At 42.2% G+C, this 18,203-nt stretch overlaps 1 protein-coding gene across 2 annotated transcripts in view; it reads right to left on the bottom strand.

The window, feature by feature from the left end:
• APBB1IP (amyloid beta precursor protein binding family B member 1 interacting protein) overlaps positions 1-18,203 on the bottom strand; it is a 232,280-nt gene that overhangs the window by 167,797 nt on the left and 46,280 nt on the right. Inside the window, exon 1 of one of the 2 annotated variants that reach the window (XM_055092506.2) lies at positions 15,161-15,240. The exons of the other annotated variant lie outside the window; for it this stretch is intronic. The gene's annotated coding sequence lies outside the window, so the exon portion shown is untranslated. Of the gene's footprint in view, positions 1-15,160; positions 15,241-18,203 lie in introns of those variants that run through there. 2 annotated transcript variants of the gene reach the window in all.

Here is an 18,203-nt window from a genome sequence, read left to right as displayed (position 1 = left end):
TGCACAACATGCAGGTTTGTTACATAGGTATACATGTGCCATGTTGGTTGGCTGTACCGATTAACTCATCATTTACGTTAGGTATATCTCCTAATGTTATCCCTCCCCCCTCCCCCTACCCCACGACAGGCCCCAGTGTGTGATGTTCCCCACCCCGTGTCCAAGTGTTCTCATTTTTCGATTCCCACATACGAGTGAGAACATGCAGTGTTTGGTTTTTTGTCCTTGCGATAGTTTGCTCAGCATGATGGTTTCCATCTTCATCCATGTCCCTACAAAGGACATGAACTCATCCTTTTTTATGGCTGCATAGTATTCCATGGCGTATATGTGCCACATTTTCTTAATCCATTCTATCACTGATGGACATTTGGGTTGTTTCCAAGTCTTTGCTATTGTGAATAGTGCCGCTATAAACATACGTGTGCATGTGTCTTCATAGCAGCATGATGTATAATCCTTTGGGTATATACTCAGTAATGGGATGGCTGGGTCAAATGGTATTTCTAGTTGTAGATCCTTGAGGAATCGCCACACTGTCTTCCACAATGGTTGAACTAGTTTACAGTCCAACCAACAGTGTAAAAGTGTTCCTATTTCTCCACATCCTCTCCAGCACCTGTTGTTTCCTGACTATTTAATGATCACCATTCTAACTGGTGAAGAAGACCCAGGTTTTGGTGCCTGAAGTCCTGTTTGGAATCAGCTCTGCCAACTGTAAACTGGCTCAAGTTATGAGATCTTGTTGAGGTTCTTAGTAGCCCTGAATGGGTAATTCACACTTATATTACAAAGTTGTGTGACAAACTAAATTACGGTGTAATTTGTAAACTGGGCAGTACAATAACAGATTAAATGAAAACACAGAATAGTTAAGAGAGAATCTGCATTGAACATCAATCTACATTTACTCTGCTCCCAACTTACAGAAGGACATAGTTTGCCTCCACTACATTTCCTCATTCTGGCCTCAGGGGACAGAGCACGGTGTTTAGCAAGTAGCAGCTTTTTAAAAATTTTTCCTCAAAGGATAAAGCAAATGTAGTGTAAGCTGGATATTTATTTATAACCCTCTTAAGCAACTAAAAATTAGGCAACATTGAGAGAAAGGATGATATTCTAGAAAAAATTCAGACTTTAGATCTTGATAGAACTGAGTTCAGATTCAGACAGATCAGGGTTTGAATTCCAGAACTTCCACATAATAGGTGTTTGGACAAATTATTAATTGAAAGTTCATTTTCTTTACAAAGTAGAGATAATAATAGCTGTCTGCTAAAGCTATTATTCTGAAAAAGTCAGAGAGTATACTATATATAAATTAGCACAGTGCCCTGCACATAGGAAGCATAATACACAATAAATGGCCGGGTGCAGTGGCTCACGCCTATAATCCCAGCAGTTTGGGAGGCAGGTGGATCACAAGGTCAGGATCGAGACCATCCTGGTTAACACGGTGAAACCCCATCTCTACTAAAAATATTTTTAAAAATTAGCCAGGTGTGGTGGTGGGCGCCTGTAGTCCCAGCTACTTGGGAAGCTGAGGCAGCAGAATGGCGTGAACCCAGGAGGCAGAGCTTGCAGTGAGCCAAGACCGAGCCACTGCACTCCAGCCTGGGTGACAGAGTGAGACTCCATCTCGAAAGAAAACACACACACACACACACAGACACACAACAAACGATAGCATCATAAGGCTACAGTCTGACTTGAAGGAAAGTTATGTAAAATAGTTGGTACATAATTGCCGTTTAATAAATGGTGGTTATTATATAATTATAATCCAAAAAAGGAGAAAATATTGACTCTTTTTCTTGTTCCTAATTGTCTTTGTTTGGCTGTATAACAAAATACCGTAGACTGGGTAATTTATAAACAACAGAAATTTCTATTGCTTATAACTCTGGAGGATGGGAAGTCCAAGATCAAGGTGAAGCAGTGTTGTTGTCTGGGGTATACACCTGAGGTTTGTCATCTCATGCCAAGGAAATAGAGTATTTGAACACATGAAAAGTGGGTTTAGAAATAGAGGTTTAATAGGCAAAAAAAGAGAAAGGAAAACAACTCTCTCTCCTGTGGGAGAGAGGGGTGCCCAAATGGGACTTCCAGCCCACAGTGGAGTGCACAGGGTTTTGTAGACAGGTTTGAGGAGGTGGTGTTTGATTTACATAGGGCCCAAAGATTGGTTGGACCAGGTGTGACATTTACCAGCTCGTGGGGAAGCTGGCCACCCCACCCTAATCTTATATGCAAATGAGGTCTTTGCCTGGGGGCAATGTTCTCTGCTCTTGACTGCACAGGTGGTTGTCAAGGGAAAGGAAGATGGAGCCCCCATTTTGAACTAGCCCCCAGGTAGCCCCTTCCCTATTGGCACAGTGACCTGCATTTACCTGTGCAAGCTTCTAGCTTGCCTTTCTATGTCTCAAGCTTGATTTTACGGGTTGCTCTTTGTTAGAAAAGAAAATGCTTTGGGGGTTGCTTTTCATTAAAATGAAAACCTTACCAAAGATTTCCTACCCTCTCTGCTTAAACAATTTCTTCTTAACTCATATATCTCGTATATCAAAGGCACCAGCAAATTCAGCATCTGGTGAGTACCTATTCCTCAGAAATGGCACCTTCTATGTGTCTTCACATGGTGGAAAGGACTAATGAGCTCCCTCCAGTCTCTTTTATAAGGACACTTATCCCATTGATGAGAGCAAAGCCCTTATGTCCTAATGACCTCCTGATATGCTTTGGTTGTGTCCACATCCAAAATCTCATCTTGAATTGCAATCCCCATAATCTCCACTTGTTAAGAAAGAGACTAAGTGGAAGTAATTGAATCATGGGGGCAGTTTCCCCCATGCTGTTCTTGTGACAGTGAGTGAGTTCTCAGGAGATCTGATGGTTTTACAAGTGTTTGGTAGTTCCTCCTCCATTCATTCTCCTTCCTGCCACCTTGTGAAGAAGGTGTCTTGCTTCTCCTTTGCTTTCTGCCATGATTGTAAGTTTCCTGAGGCCTCCCCAGCCATGCTGAACTGTGAATCAATTAAACCTCCTTCCTTTATAAATTACCCGGTCTCGGGCAGTTCATTATAGCAGTGTAAAAACCGACTAATACACCTCCCAAAGTCCCCAACTCTTCATACTATTGCATTCTAGATTATGTTTCAATCTATGAATTTGGAGGCAGGGGAAACAGAAACATTAACACCATAGCACTAATGTTTAGTTTTAAGTAAGACATCAAAGATGCTTTCAGCTTGGGTGCTATTAATTGCATAATAAAGGTGGCTAGAGAAAAAAGTGCTTAATGAGATTCATTTTGTGTGTGTGTGTGTGTGTGTGTGTGTGTGTTAGACAGAGAAGAGAGAGAGCGTGTGCTTAGCTGTGATTACAAAAGTTTAAGCTTTTAACTGGCAAAAATCCTTTAAAAAGCACTTGGATTGTTACTGCCTGAAATGTAGCAAAAACATCCTTTCTATAAGTTGTTCTAATTTCATGAAATGCAAGGTATAAGATGTTCTGGTTTAGGTGACCTACACAATTAGAGTCAGGTATTTGCCAGTCAGAAAGCATATGTTTAGTTTTTTGTTTTTGTTTTTTTTTTGACGTAAGTATTTCCCAGGGAGCAGTTACAACATAACTTTTTTTTAGCACAGCTTGATTGATTTTTAGCATAACTTGATTGATTTTACCATAACAGAATTGAGAAAAGAAAAATACTTAGTGAAATCCCATCTCGACTAAAAATACAAAATTAGCCGGGCCTGGTGGTGGGCACCTATAATCTCAGCTGGTTGGGAGGCTGAGGCAGGAGAATTGCTTGAACCCAGGAGGCAGAGGTTGCAGTGAGCCAAGATCATGTCACTGCACTCCAGCCTGGATGACGGAGCGAGACTCTGTCACAAAAAAAAAAAAAAAAAAGATAATGTGTGTGGTGGGCAAAGCAGTGGGCATCATTTATGGATCTATATAGCTTGGCCTCAAAATTAGAACTGACTGGAATTTGAGGTGGTGTCAGTGCAGCCCCGTTTTCCTGTTCATCATGATGTCATTGTGCTTCTTTGGTCTTCTTGCAAATCTTCTAAGGCTTGAAGAGAGGTGCTTTGGAAATCTGATACTAAAGAAGTCTTAAAGGGCCAGGCGGGGGTGGTTTATCACCCCTGTTATCTTAGCACTTTGAGAGCCCCAGGTGGGAGGACTGCTTCAGGCCAGGAGTTCAAGACCAGCCTGGGAAACATAGTGACACTCTTTCTCTACAAAAAGATTTAAAAATTAGCTGGACATGATGGTTCATGTCTGTAGTCGTAGCTACTGGGGAGGCTGAGGCTCGAGGATTGCTTGAGCTCAGGAGTTACAGACCAGCCTGGGCAGCACAGCCAGACCCCATCTCTAAAAAAAGAATGAAAGAAAAAAAGGAAGTCTCAGGAATGTTACACAAGTCAGACATTCTTCCAGAAGCTTTCAGAGGAGGTTGCTCACACGGCCGTGGCTGCCTTGCATGCAAATTCGGATTTCTACCCCTCAGTAAGCACCTCTAGGCTGAGTAGTCAGGGCTGCAGAGGAGGAACTCGTACCCCTGCAGACACCACTACCTTCCCTGGAGAGCCTCAGCTGGGCTGGCGGGACACTAGAGGAACTAGAGAAGTTCTCATACTGTGGGTGAACAGACAGGAAGGAGACATGGGGAGGGTGGCGTCCCCAGACGGCGCCCCTGAGAGGGGTGTGTCAGCCTAGAGAAACATCTCCAGGCTCCAAGAACTCAGTTTCCCCGGCAGAGCCTGCAGAAAGTGACCCACGAGGCGCTGCTTCCGAGCCACCCGGCTTGGTAGCTTTCTTGGCTGAACCAAGAGCTAAAGGGATTCGCGCGTGGGCGTTTGGAGACAGGAACATCCCTGGTTTCCGGGCACCTGGTGGTCTGCGCTGCCCAGGGCTCACTGCGACTCCTCCTTCATGTGGCCGCGATGCTGGACTCAAGGCCCACATGAGCTGACGCGGCCAGGCGGTGGCTTTGCCTACCTGGGCCTCTGCTTCCTGGGGCTCGGAGACTGCAGCGCGCCCGCGGGCCCGCGCGACGCGGAATTTGCCTGCAGGGGACTTCAGGCAAAAAGCCGGAGCTGGGGGGAGCCGTTGCCCGGGTACAGTCTGCCCGGCGAGCAGGTGGAGGCCAGCTGGCCTCGCCCTCCACCCCAGGCCAGATCCCGGCCTTCCGGGGTCCCCAGGGCCCGAAAGTGTCGTGCGCTCCAGGGACGCATGGCACCGCCCGGGGACTCCAGTGCCGCGGAGCTCGGGGGGCGGGAAGGGGCTGGTGGCCGAGCAGCCGCGCTCCGCAGAGGTAGCCGCGGCGTCTTGAGGCGCCTGGGCCTGCCCAGGACCGGGAGCGGGCCCTGCTGCGAGCTTTCCAGCAGGTATCCTAGACCCTGGGGGAGGCGCCTGCCGAACTGGTCCCCGCTGGGCCTGCCCAGCTGGAAGGCGCGGGCCTGGGCCATCAGCTCCCTTATGTCCGGGTGGATTGGGATAGAAGTTCACGGGTGGTTTCCAAACCTCGGTGTGCGGCACATTCAACTGAAAAACGAGTTTAAAAATGTCTGTCCGGTGTTTAAACTCATCAAATTGTATACACTAAATATATGCAGGGTTTTTTTGTTTGTTTTTGTTTTTGTTTCTCCTGTATGTCAATTACACTGCCATAAAGCTGTTAAAAAACAAAAACTACCCGGTTTTCAGCTGGGCCTGATGGAGTCTGCATTTTCCCATGAGTTCTAGGTCATTAGAGACCTCTCCGGAGTCAACTGCCCTTGGATGGGGATTTTAGTTATTTTTCTCTATGCAAAGGAGAATTTTGTGTCTTTGCCTCCAATAAACATAAGAATAAAGAAAATGTTATGAGTATGACCTCTGCGCTGTTCAAGGCAAGCTGGCTTGTGTTAAATTATCCAAAGGGGATGCCCAGGATAGACCACTTGTAAGAAGCTGAAAGTTGTCTAAGGGATTATTTTGTGTGGACAGTTGACTTATTTAAAAAAAAATGTTTTTTTGAAAAAGGGTTCCACTCTGTTGCTCAGGCTGGAGTGCCCTGGTGCAATCATAGCTCACCGTAGCCTCGACCTCCTTGGCTCAAGTGATCCTCCTGCTTCAGCCTCCCAAGTAGCTGGGCTACTGGCATGTGCCACCATGCCTGGCTATTTTTTTATTTTTATTTTTATTTTTGTAGAGATGGGGGTCTCAGTGTGGTGCCCAGGCTGGTCTCGAACTCCTGGCCTCAAGTGATCCTCCCACCTCAGCCTCCCAAAGTGCTGTGATTACAGACATGAGCCATCTTGCCAGGCCTAGTTTTAAAATTGATATGTAATATTTGCAGGTATGTATGGGGTACATGTGACATTTTCTTACACGCATAGAATGTGTAATGATCAGGTCAGGGTATCTGGGGTATCCATCACCTCAAGTATTTATCATTCCTATGTGTTGGGAACATTTTGAATCCTCTTTTCTAGCTATTTTAAAATATATGATACATTGTTGTTAACTATAGTCACCCTTCTCTGCTATTGAACATTAAGATTTATTCCATCTATCTGTAGGTCTGTAGTTATTCCTTTTAACTGTATGTTTGTACCCATTAACCAACCTCTCTTCATCCCCTCCGTCAGCCTACACAGCCTTCCTAGCCTCTGGTATCTATCATTCTACTCTCTACCTCCAGGAGATCAACTTTTTTGCTCCCATATGAGTGAGAACATGTGATATTTGTCTTGGCTTATTTCATTAGCATAATGATCAAATTCCACCCATAATTCCATAGTAACATAGTCCCATCCATATTGCTGCATATGACAGGATTTCTTTTTTTTTTTTTTTTTTTTTTTTTTTTGAGATGGAGTCTCACTGTGTCACCCAGGTGGAGTGCAGTGGTGCGATCTTGGCTCACTGCAACCTCCGCCTCCCGGGTTCAAGCGATTCTCCTACTTCAGCCTCCCACATAGCTGGGACTACAAGCACCCGCCACCATGCCCAGCTAATTTTCGTATTTTTAGTATAGACAGGGTTTCATCATATTGGCCAGATTGGTCTCGATCTCATGACCTTGTGATCTGCCTGCCTTGGCCTCCCAACGTGCTGGGATTACAGGCATGAGCCACCGTGCCTGGCCAATTTCATTCTTTTTTATGGCTGAATAAGTATTCCATTATGTATAAATACTGCATTTTCTTTATCCATCTGTCTGTTGATGGACACTTAGGCTGATTCTCTATCTTTGCCATTGTGAGTAGTGCTGCAATAAGCATGAAAGTGCAGGTATATACTGATTTCCTTTCCTTTGGATACATATGCAATAGTGGAATTGCTGGATCATATGGTAGTTTGAGAACTCTCTGCACTGTTTGCCATAGTGGCTGCACTAATATATCTTCCCACCAACAGTGTATGAGACTTCCCTTTTTACCGCATCCTCGCCAGCACCTGTTATCTTTCATCTTTTTAATAACAGTCATTCTAACTGGGGTAAGATGATCTCTCACTGTGGTTTTGAGTTGCATTTCCCTGAGGATTAGTGATGTTGACTACATTTTCATATACCCGTTGGCCATTTGTATAGGGACAGTTGACTTATTGACAATTTTTTGTTTAAGCATTTTTAGATATATTCTAAATGTAAATAGTTGTTATTCTGTATTGTGTAGGAAATAATAACCAGAAACAAAGTCTGTATGTGTTTAGTACAGATATAACCATCCATTTTTTATTCTATATTTTCTGAGGTTGGTTGAATCCACAGATGTGGAGAGCCGACTGTACTGTGTGCAAAAAAGTCATTGAGTTTTAGCAAAATATAACCATCTCCTTAGTGTGAAAAGAAAACCTTTAAAGAAATGTTCATCAGAGAAACTTCAAAGTATTCCCGATAGGAACTCTGGCATTTTTTATTGTCTTCTACTATTTAAGTGTGTGCTTTCTATGCCATCAAATGGCAGCTTTGAGGATAGAGATTTGTTACCCCAGATGTTATTACATAATTTATTGAGAGTCTCAGGGCTGGATAAGTGGTTTCATAAAATGTTTTATAGAAAACTTATGTACAGAACTCCTCAGGTAGGCTTTTCATTTAAAATAAATCTGTGGGTGAGATAATGAGACTTTTATTAGGATACATAGTAAGTTCTCATATTGCCGTTTCTCCTTCCCGTAAAAGGCCTATTAAATCTCTGTACATTAGTTCTGTTGTTAGGCTCAGTTAGTTGTTTCCTGATATTTCTGTAGAATTGGTTCATAAGCATAGTTACTGGTTACTTTACATCTGTAAGTATTAGGCACAATCTCTCTCTTTTCTGAAATAGAGTGATGTATTTTGGCCATAATGGTCTGAAACATTAGCAGTCAAATGGCCAGCCATACAGTTGCACAAATAAATGTTGTGGGTAGAAAAAAGAGAGAATGGTAGTATGCTATGGTTATTACATTAAATTCATCTTTTTAGTTTAACTTCCTAACTCCTTTCTAGGTTGTTTTTAGCATCCACTAGCTGTGTGCTTTAAAAAAATTCCAGAAACAAGCCATTTATTTATGAATAACAAATGAACAGAGGATGTCTTATCAGATGGGTCACTCTCTGGAGGAGTGCTTCAGTGAAACACACACACACACACACACACACAACCACTCATGGGCACACAAATAAACACATACAAAAGCTATGATCCTACTGTCTTTCTCCCCTAAAGGCTGTGGTTAACTACAAAGTTGACATTTTCTGCAAAATAATTCAATTCTGTGCATAGCTTTGGGGACTCAAGGCTAAATGGCATTGTGCTTTGACTATGGTTTTGTGTGGAATTAAAAAAAAAAAAAACACAACCAGACAGTTTTTGTATCAAAAAGTCTATTACCTTTGATTTTAAGAAGCATCTATTAAATTTTGATGTTCTAAAGCCATAAGTAGTCTAAGATTATTGTACATGAAATTAAGCATTCTAAACTTTCATGTTGGTGCACAGGTGAAATGCTTAAGTTTTTTTATTATTTAATTTTTATTTTTATTTATTTATTTTTTGAGACGGAGTCTCGCTCTGTCGCCCAGGCTTGAGTGCAGTGGCATGATCTCGGCTCACTGCAAGCTCCGCCTCCCAGGTTCACGCCATTCTCCTGCCTCAGCCTCCGGAGTAGCTGAGACTACAGGCGCCCACCGCCACGCCTGGCTAATTTTTTTGTGTTTTTAGTAGAGACGGGGTTTCACCATGTTAGCCAGGATGGTCTCCATCTCCTGACCTCGTGATCCACCCGCCTCGGCCTCCCAAAGTGCTGGGATTACAGGTGTGAGCCACCGCGCCCGGCCTTAAGATTTCTGTAAGCTTAAAGTTTCTGAAATAGGAAGTTATGTTATTAACATGGTCATTTTAAATTTAACATATAGCGTTTTACAGTGCTGAAGCTGGAATGGAAGATGAAGAATTGTTATACTGGAAACATCTTTTTTTTTTTTTTTTTTTTGGTTTGTTTGTTTTTGGAGACAGGGTCTCTCTCTGCCCTTCAGGCTGGAGTGCAGTGGCGCGAACAGGGCTCACTGCCTCGACCTCCTGGTCTCAAGCAATCCTCCCACCTCAGCCTCCTGAGTATCTGGACTACATGGCACATGCCACCACGCCGGGCTACTTTTTGTATTTTTTGTAGAAGTGAGGTTTACCATGTTTCCCAGGCTGGTCTCAAACTCCTGGGCTCAAGGGATCTGCCTGCCTCAGCCTCCTAAAGTGTTGGGATTACAGATGTGAGCCACCCTACCTGGCCCAGAGACATCTCTGTTGTTCCTATGATGTTATAGGAGAAGATGAAGACCCATCTGGGGTGCACTAGTCCTATATCTGGAACTTGCAAAGGCATAAAAAAACTGGTTGAGATACAAAAGAGTCAGCACATAGTTATTGCTGATTTACAGCAAAAACTCACAGAAATATAGCAAATATTGATTAGCTAGCAACAAGCTATTCTAGACCAGCAAAAGAAAATATATGAGCAAATGAATTGAAAGAAAATCCAGTATAGTATGCTCTTTGATACTGTGAAGCAGGATATGTCTTTCTGTAGCTTGCAGGAGGACATTCAATGTGATTTTGAAACTCCTCTTTATGGACCACAAAACCAGATCGGAAAGTCATCTGTAGAAGTCATACTCTGTGCAGAAAGCTGAAGGTGATGTGAAAGTGGTTCATGATGGAGCAAGCTGCCTAGACTGTGGCCTTTGTGAAACCGATGAATTTTGCAATTTCCAAAAGAGAATATCACAGGGTGAAAAATGTACTTTATGCCCTGCAGGGCTCCCCCCGCCAACTCCGCCCCATCACATGTCTGAATGTTCCACAAATGCAGATTGGATTTGTCTGGTCAAATATTATAACTTTTATCTATTATAGTTAGTGATTTTAAAATACCTCCATAAGGCGGTGGGCTGCACTGTGAAGTAATTATGACTCTTAAGTTCAATTTTATATGCGATTTTTAAAAAGCGATCATAAAATCTATTGCATTAATGTTTAAGTGGTATATAATGAGCAATTTTAAAATTTTTATTTGCCAAAAATGTAGTGGTTGAACTAGTGTAACCTAAATAACCTCTTATGTTCATATTTGCAAACAGAATATTTCTAAACTCCACTGGTATTTCCAATTCTAAGTTTATCTTTCCATAATTTGAAAAGAAAGGTACACAATTTCCTCCAAACAAACTGACCAAATCAACATTATAGTGTCTTTATATAATTTCTGTTTTCGTGACTCACAATGTGATTATACTTTTCAGGATAGAGATAAATGCATGAAATCTCCAAATACATGTGGTAAAAAGATAAAATATCTGAATAGCCTATGTAATATATTTAAGAAGTGTCTTTTTTTTAAATAAAAACATGAGAAAGGATAATAGGCCTGGATTTGATCACTCAAGGTCTTTTCAAACATATATACTCACATGAACTCAAACATATAAGCAGTTAACCCTTGCTTATCTGTGTACTGGTTAGTAAATGTCTAGACTTTCTGGGAAAAATTGTTGTTGCAAATTACCTTCCTTTAACCTCTGAGGGCTGATTTCGGAGGCCGAGGGGGGTGGATCACATGAGGCCAGGAATTTGAGATCAGCCTGATCAACATGGTGAAAACCTGTCCCTACTAAAAATATAAAAAAATTAGCCAGGCATGGTGGCACATGCCTGTAATCCCATCTACTAGGGAGGTTGAGGCACAAGAATTGCTTGAACCCAGGAGGCAGAGGTTGCAGTCAGCTGAGATCATGCCATTGCACTCCAGCCTGGGCTACAAAGCAAACCTAGGTGTCAAAAAAAATTAGCCGGATGTGGCAGTGGGCAACTGTAATCCCAGCTACTCGGGAGGCTAAGGCAGGAGAATCACTTGAACCCAGGAGGCAGAGGCTGCAGTGAGCCGAGATCAGTGAGCCAAGATCGCATCACTGCACTCCAGCTTGGGTGATGGAGTGAGACTGTCTCAAAAACACAACAAAACAAAACAAACACACAAAAAAACCCAGACACCTCTGAGAATTCCTTTAGGAGTTCCCCTATCATCTGCCTGTGACTTCTCAGGAAACCCAAAGATGTTTTAAGAGTTATCAAGTCAGAATGCAACTCAGAAAGTAAATTGGAGTCAAAGGAATTTAATAGTGCATGTAAGGACTTAGGGGTTTTTTTTATTTTTTAATTTTTATTTTATTATTATTCCTGGAGGTTTCTTTTAATAAATGTAGGTGACTGACCCAGCTCAAAAAGGTTAGGACTAGTTGTTTTTTTTTTTTTTTTTTTTTTTTTTTGAGACACAGTCTCTGTCGCCCAGGGTGGAGTGCAGTAGCTCAATCTCGACTCACTGCAACCTCCACCTCCCAGGTTCAAGTGATTCTCCTGCCTCCTGACTAGCTGGGATCACAGGCATGCCACCACGCCCAGCTAATTTTTGTATTTTTAGTAGAGATGAAGTTTCTTGGCCTGGCTGGTCTTGAACTCCTGAGCTCAAGTGATCCACCCACCTTGGCCTCCCAAAGTGCTGGGATTACAGGGATGAGCCACAGCACCTGGCCAGGTTAGGACTAGTTCTGTGATTAAGTGGGAACTTCCTCTTGGTAGATAGCAAGAATTCATTAACAGGGTTAAATGTCTGTACTATTAGTATTTTCTCCCTGGGGCAGAGTCCAGTTCTCAGCAACAGAAAAGGTGAGTGAATGAGTATTGTCCTGGTTTCCCTCCCTTTGCAGAATGAGCTCATTGAGCTGATGGAAGAGACAGTAGGATTCTGCTTCCCCGTTTTACTTCATGGACTAGTGCAAAAACCTCTGCCCATGGTTAGTTGCTAGGAAGCAAGGTAGAAAACCACAAATGTGAGAGAGGAGTGCATTTCCATTAGAGAGAAAGCTGACTAGGGCTTGCAGTGAATGTAGACTGATTAATGCCTTGAGCTTCCTGTGATTCTTTTCCCATTTATCAACAAAAGACCTGTGAATTACCTGACCTTACAAGCCCACTTTGGGAGTGGACAGCTGTGACTGTTTAAGCCTATTGCCTGATTAGATGAAGTTGTCCAGTGGGCTGTGTCTGCCACTTTTGGAGTCTTGTCTGAATTTGGAAGCATATTTAGTTGGAATCAGGATACATTTAGAAGAGTTCACTAGAATTTACAATATGGTTAGCTCACAGATTTTTTTTTGCATAAAAGAGATTGGTGTTTTATGCTTCAGAAATTTTGTTGTTTTTGATTTTACTTCTGTTGTTTGTTTTCTTTCCCTCTCTTTGGGCTCGTCTTTCAGACTAGTTAGTAGCTTTAGAATCTTTTGGTTAAAAAAACTCAAAAAAGGAGAGAAAGGCTAGATCTTGGTAATTCAACTATTGCACTTTTTACAAATATTTAATAAGTAATAGAGGCTAAGGAGTAAAGGAATTGATATGTTCTGAAGGGATGCTGTTTATTATTTAGTTGGAGACGAGTAAGATCAGTTCCCTCATTCATCTGCCAAGCCCAGGCCTACCTCCCATTGATGGTGAAAGGAACCACGAAGAAGAGACTAGAAGTAATGAATAAAATACAAATGTGGGCATCTAGTGTACTCAATTATTAGGGGGGGTCAGGGTAAGGTTAAGAAACATCTTTCCTGACAAGCTTTGCTTCCAAATGTTGTTTTATCCTTTTTAATGAAATAGGAATATTAAATTCTTTATAGTGTTCAGCCCTTGTGGCTACAGTCACATCCAATACTTTTAAATTTAAAGTACGACCCTTAACCTTTGACTTATGATGAAAGAATGTTAAACATATGAGTCTCTATGGATATGATTTGCCCAAAAAGATAATGACTGTATTATGTAGCCCTTCCATAAAACTTTGTTGGGCCGGGCACAGTAGCTTACGCCTGTAATCCCAGCACTTTGGGAGGCCAAGACGGGCAGATCACAAGGTCAGGAGATCGAGACGAGCCTGACCAATATGGTGAAACCCCATCTCTACTAAAAATACAAAAATTAGCCAGGTGTGGTAGCACGTGCCTATAATCCCAGCTACTCAGGAGGCTGAGGCAGGAGAATCACCTGAACCTGGGAGGCAGAGGTTGCAGTGAGCCGAGATCATGCCACTGCACTCCAGCCTGGGCAAAAGAGCGAGACTCCATCTCAAAAAAAAAAAAAAATGAAAAAAACTATGTTGAACTTGTGAAGGCTAATAATTAACCACCTCAGGATAATACATTTTTCTCAGATTTGTTTACTTTTCCCTAAATTTAATTGTAGTGGGTTAGATAATGCTTTAGCTTTCTTTATGCAGATTTAGATAATTTTATGTTAACTCAGAGAATTTTAATTAGTATATAATGTCTCTATTTTATAGTATTGGAAATCATTGGTTCAGCCTGTTTTCTACTCTTTCCCTTGCATACACATATAAAACATGTATGAGCATAAAATACATAAAGCACATATGTACACTTATATATGAAGGTGCATATGTGGCTTTCAATGTTTGACAGTAGAATAGTATCTTAAATTTAGAAATGTCGAGATCATTTTTTTTCTGAATTTCTACTCTATCCAAAAATTCTTCCAAAACATTTTTAAATTATTAGGGTCAAGAGAGTCATTATCTTTCAAGATAACTGTGAAAATTTGGGGGATGGTACACTGGAGAATTAAGCTTGAAACTTAGTGTCTTAGTCTATTTGGGCTGCTGTAACAAAATACCATAGACTGGTGTATCCATCTGTTCTCACACTGCTGTAAAGAACTACCTGAGACTGGGTAATTTACGAAGAAAAGAGGTTTAAGGGACTCATAGTTTCACAGGCTTAACAGGAAGCATAACTGAGAGGCCTCAGGAAACTTACAATTATGATGGAAGGTGAAGGGGAAGCAAGCAGCTTCTTCACATGGCAGCAGGTGAGAGAGTGAGGGGGTGTGATGGTTAATATTGAGTGTCAACGTGATTGGATTGAAGGATGCAAAGTGTTGCTCCTAGGTGTGTCTGTGAAGGTGTCGCCAAAGGAGATTAATATTTGAGTCAGTGGACTGGGAGATGCAGACCCACCCTCAATCTGGGTGGGCACAAACTAATCAGCTGCCAGCATGGCTAGGATACAAGCAGGCAGAAGAACGTGCAAAGACTAGACTGGCTTAGTCTTCTGGCCTCCATCTTTCTGCTGTCCTGGATGCTTCCTGCCCTCGAACATCAGACTCCAAGTTCTACAGCTTTAAGACTCTTGGACATTTGACCACAGACTAAAGGCTGCACTGTTGTCTTCCCTACTTTTGAGGTTTTAGGACTCAGACTGGCTTCCTTGCTCCTCAGCTTGCAGATGGACTATTGTGGGACCTCACCTTGTGATCGTGTGAGTCAATCCTCTTTAATAAACTTCCCTTTATAAATACATCTATCTCATTATTTCTGTCCTTCTAGAGAACTTTGACTAATACATGGGGGAAGTGCCACACATTTTTAAACCATCAGATCTTGTGAGAACTCCCTGACTATTAAGAGAAGAGCAAGGGGAAACCACCACTATCATCCAATTACCTCCCACCAGGTCCCTTCCCCCAACACTGGGGATTACCATTCAAGATGAGATTTGGGTGGGCACACAGAGCCAAACCCTATCAACTGGATAATTTGTAGATAACAGAAATTTCTTGCTTACAGTTCTGGAGGCTGGAGAGTCCAAGAAAAAGGCAGTAGCAGATTTGGTGTCTGGTGAGGGCTCCCTCTCTGCTTCAAAGATGGCACCTTCTGAGCTGTGTGCTAGCAAGGCAGAAGGAAGGGGCAAACAAGTTCCTTTAAGACTTTTTGATAAGGGCACTAATCCCATTCACAAGGGTGGAACTCTTATGATCTAATCACCTCCCCAAAGTCCCACTTCTTAATATTATTGCACTGGGGATTAGGTATCAACATGAAAATGTTGGGGTAACACAAACATTAAGACCATAGCACCTAGTTTGAGCTATATTCTGGATATCAAAAGAATACTATTATTTCTTGGATGACTGTCCTTATTGGTAAGAAATACCTGGAGAATTGTGCTAAGAAGGATCCTTAGGTAGTATGTGGACTCAGAGGAGAAGGGCCTTGGTGGATTAGTAGTAATAACGGCATTTGGGCTCAATGTCTGTCTGTCATGAGCTATCTGGTGGCAACAATGAAAATGGCTTGGTTACAATTAGTCAAGTTGTGTTTAATATAAGATAACTTGATTGAGAAAATTAAGTATGTTCTCATGTTATTTACTTTCTGCTTTCCCTCCCACTAGAATGAAAGCTCAATGAAGGCAGGTTTTTATCTATTTTAATCACTGTGGAGTCCAGTACCCAGACAGCATCTGGCACGTGGGAGGTACCTGATAAATATCTGTAGAATATGAATGAACTGTTTCTGTCTGGCAGGGCTTCAAATCTACATTTATTGTCTTCTGATGTTAGACTACAACTTTAACGTCATTCTAGTGATCTGACCTAGAGGGATGTCTAGGCATCGGGGCCAGCCAGGTCCCTCAGGAACTTATATCATCCCTGGGAAGAAAAGACAGAGAAAGAGGAGGAGGAGGGAGGGAGATTGTTTTGAAGTGACTGAGTATTTACCCCAAGTTTCAAACTGGAAGTGACCATTTTTACCTTGAATTGGCAAGAGCATTTTCAGTGACTAAGGTAAAAAGGCTTTGTATTATCTCACTTATACATGCTGCGTAGCTAAGAGGAAGCTTTCAGATAGGCCTAGGGATGTTACCCCCACCCCTTCCCACAGGATGCAGAGTAATGATTCCCTGGAAATTCTCTGAGAAAGCAGAGCAGAAGCCAGCACAACATTGTGACTTGGCACCATCAGTTTTCTCAAGCACTTTTTTCTTATCAACAACAGAAAAAAGCGCAGTATTCAAGTCCTGGTAGGTTTTTCTTAACTTTTCTCTGTCTGGATTTGCTTGCAGAAATATAATCTCCAACTCTTCCAAACCCTACGACTTCTTTACGCCTTCTATCTAAATTCTTTTTTTCTAATATATTTTAATACTTTCTGCAAGCAAGGTTGTTTATAGACCACTTGTTCTTTTAAATATTTTATTTCCTCTCACATAAATGGTAGTAAATCTTTCAATCTAACTATGAACTATTTTCTCAAAAGTTATTTAAAAGTATAGATGCTATGCATATTATTTCCTTTCTAAATAGGTGGCTTCCAGTGCCTGGGTGTTGCTGAGAAAGATGCTATACTGGGATTGGGTGGTGGTGGCTATTTCTTCAATAAAGAAGTACAAGAATGCCAGGGTTGTCAGGCATGGCTTGTTCAGAACCTGGTGGAAATCAGCTTGCCAAGACCTGGGCTGCAGATGTTGAGTGACCCTCAGCCAGGTCTTCTTCTGCTTAAACCTATACTGGGCTAAAACTCAAAGTAAAAGGAGAGGAAGCTGGTTCTGTAGCATCCAGTGAGGATGGCATTCAGGCAATGCTGTTTACTATGGGCTGACCTCAATTATGCTGTAAAACACAACTGCAGAAACTCTCTCTAGTTCTCCTTAAATTCAAATTACAGTGAGGAAGTATCTGAGCTCAGAGGAGCTGGGATTGAGCCCCCTAGGGGGATGTACTCTTGGAGCACTGGTGTCAGCAGCTTGCCCAAGTGAGGCCTGGCCATGTCCTCAAAGTAAGCCTCAGAAGTCCTCATCAGCTTTGCAGCCAAAGCAAAGACTACCATTGGTATGATCTTCACATACCTATTCAGCTTGTTTTGGATGTCTCATGACATAGAGCAGTGGCCACGAATGCACAGATTTCAACAGCAATGCAGTGTCAGTAACTGTCATCCTAGTTTAAAATGAACCATATCTTACCCACACATGGCCAGCCTATTCCATGTTGGGAGGGCCATGTGGTTCATGGAAGCTTGCCAATAATAAGTTTGTTTTTACCAGATTTTCTATTCCATGGGTGCCTCTGGTGGCCATGAAGGGTTTCCCTTGATCTCTTATATCAGCAGGAATGGTACAAATGTAAAACTGATGAACTTATGCAATCAGGTATCAATTGCTGAGCCACAGTACTCTCTACTTTTGGACCAGCTTGGGGTCCAGGCCAGAGAGCTGATGGACGTTGAGATTCTCTCCCCTGCCGAGTGTCTTGTGTGCTGTGTTGGAGACAGCTCTTATGTGAGCACGTTTAATCTCCTCTGGATCCCATCAGCAATTTCTATGACTCTTTCAGCCACTGTTTCCAGGACAGAATTACCTACTGGACTATGTCCTGACAAATTATTATGTTTCAATCTACTTATCTACTTAAATCTCAAGAGAAACAGACACATCTGGTCTGTTCTGGTTGATTTGCTTAGAAGTATGTTAGGTTTGCTGCAAAGGGTGTTGTTAACATAGCTGATCCACAAGCGTAATATAGTTAACATTGCCTTAAGTCAGTTGGCTCATGATGATATCCAGCCAGTTGCAATTGCTCAGCAAATGTGGTCAGATGCCCAAGGGAAGCCTGGAAGATGATGTAATTCTTCTTTCTTCTTTTGAGACTCACAGCTGCACCATGATCACTGGTTTTCCTGGTTGTGTTCTTGCAAGAACCTATCAGTTTGCTCAAGACATGGGACTAGCATGTCTATTATATGGATTGCTACCCAATGTCCTTGGAAACTAGTAAAACCCTACTGAAATATTTTGAATTCTCCCGAAAGAGCACTACCCAGTGTTT

The sequence above is a fragment of the Pan paniscus genome, chromosome 8, assembly GCF_029289425.2.
Source record: "Pan paniscus chromosome 8, NHGRI_mPanPan1-v2.0_pri, whole genome shotgun sequence".
NCBI classification, from domain to species: domain Eukaryota; kingdom Metazoa; phylum Chordata; class Mammalia; order Primates; family Hominidae; genus Pan; species Pan paniscus.
This window is presented reverse-complemented; position numbering and strand designations above follow the sequence as displayed.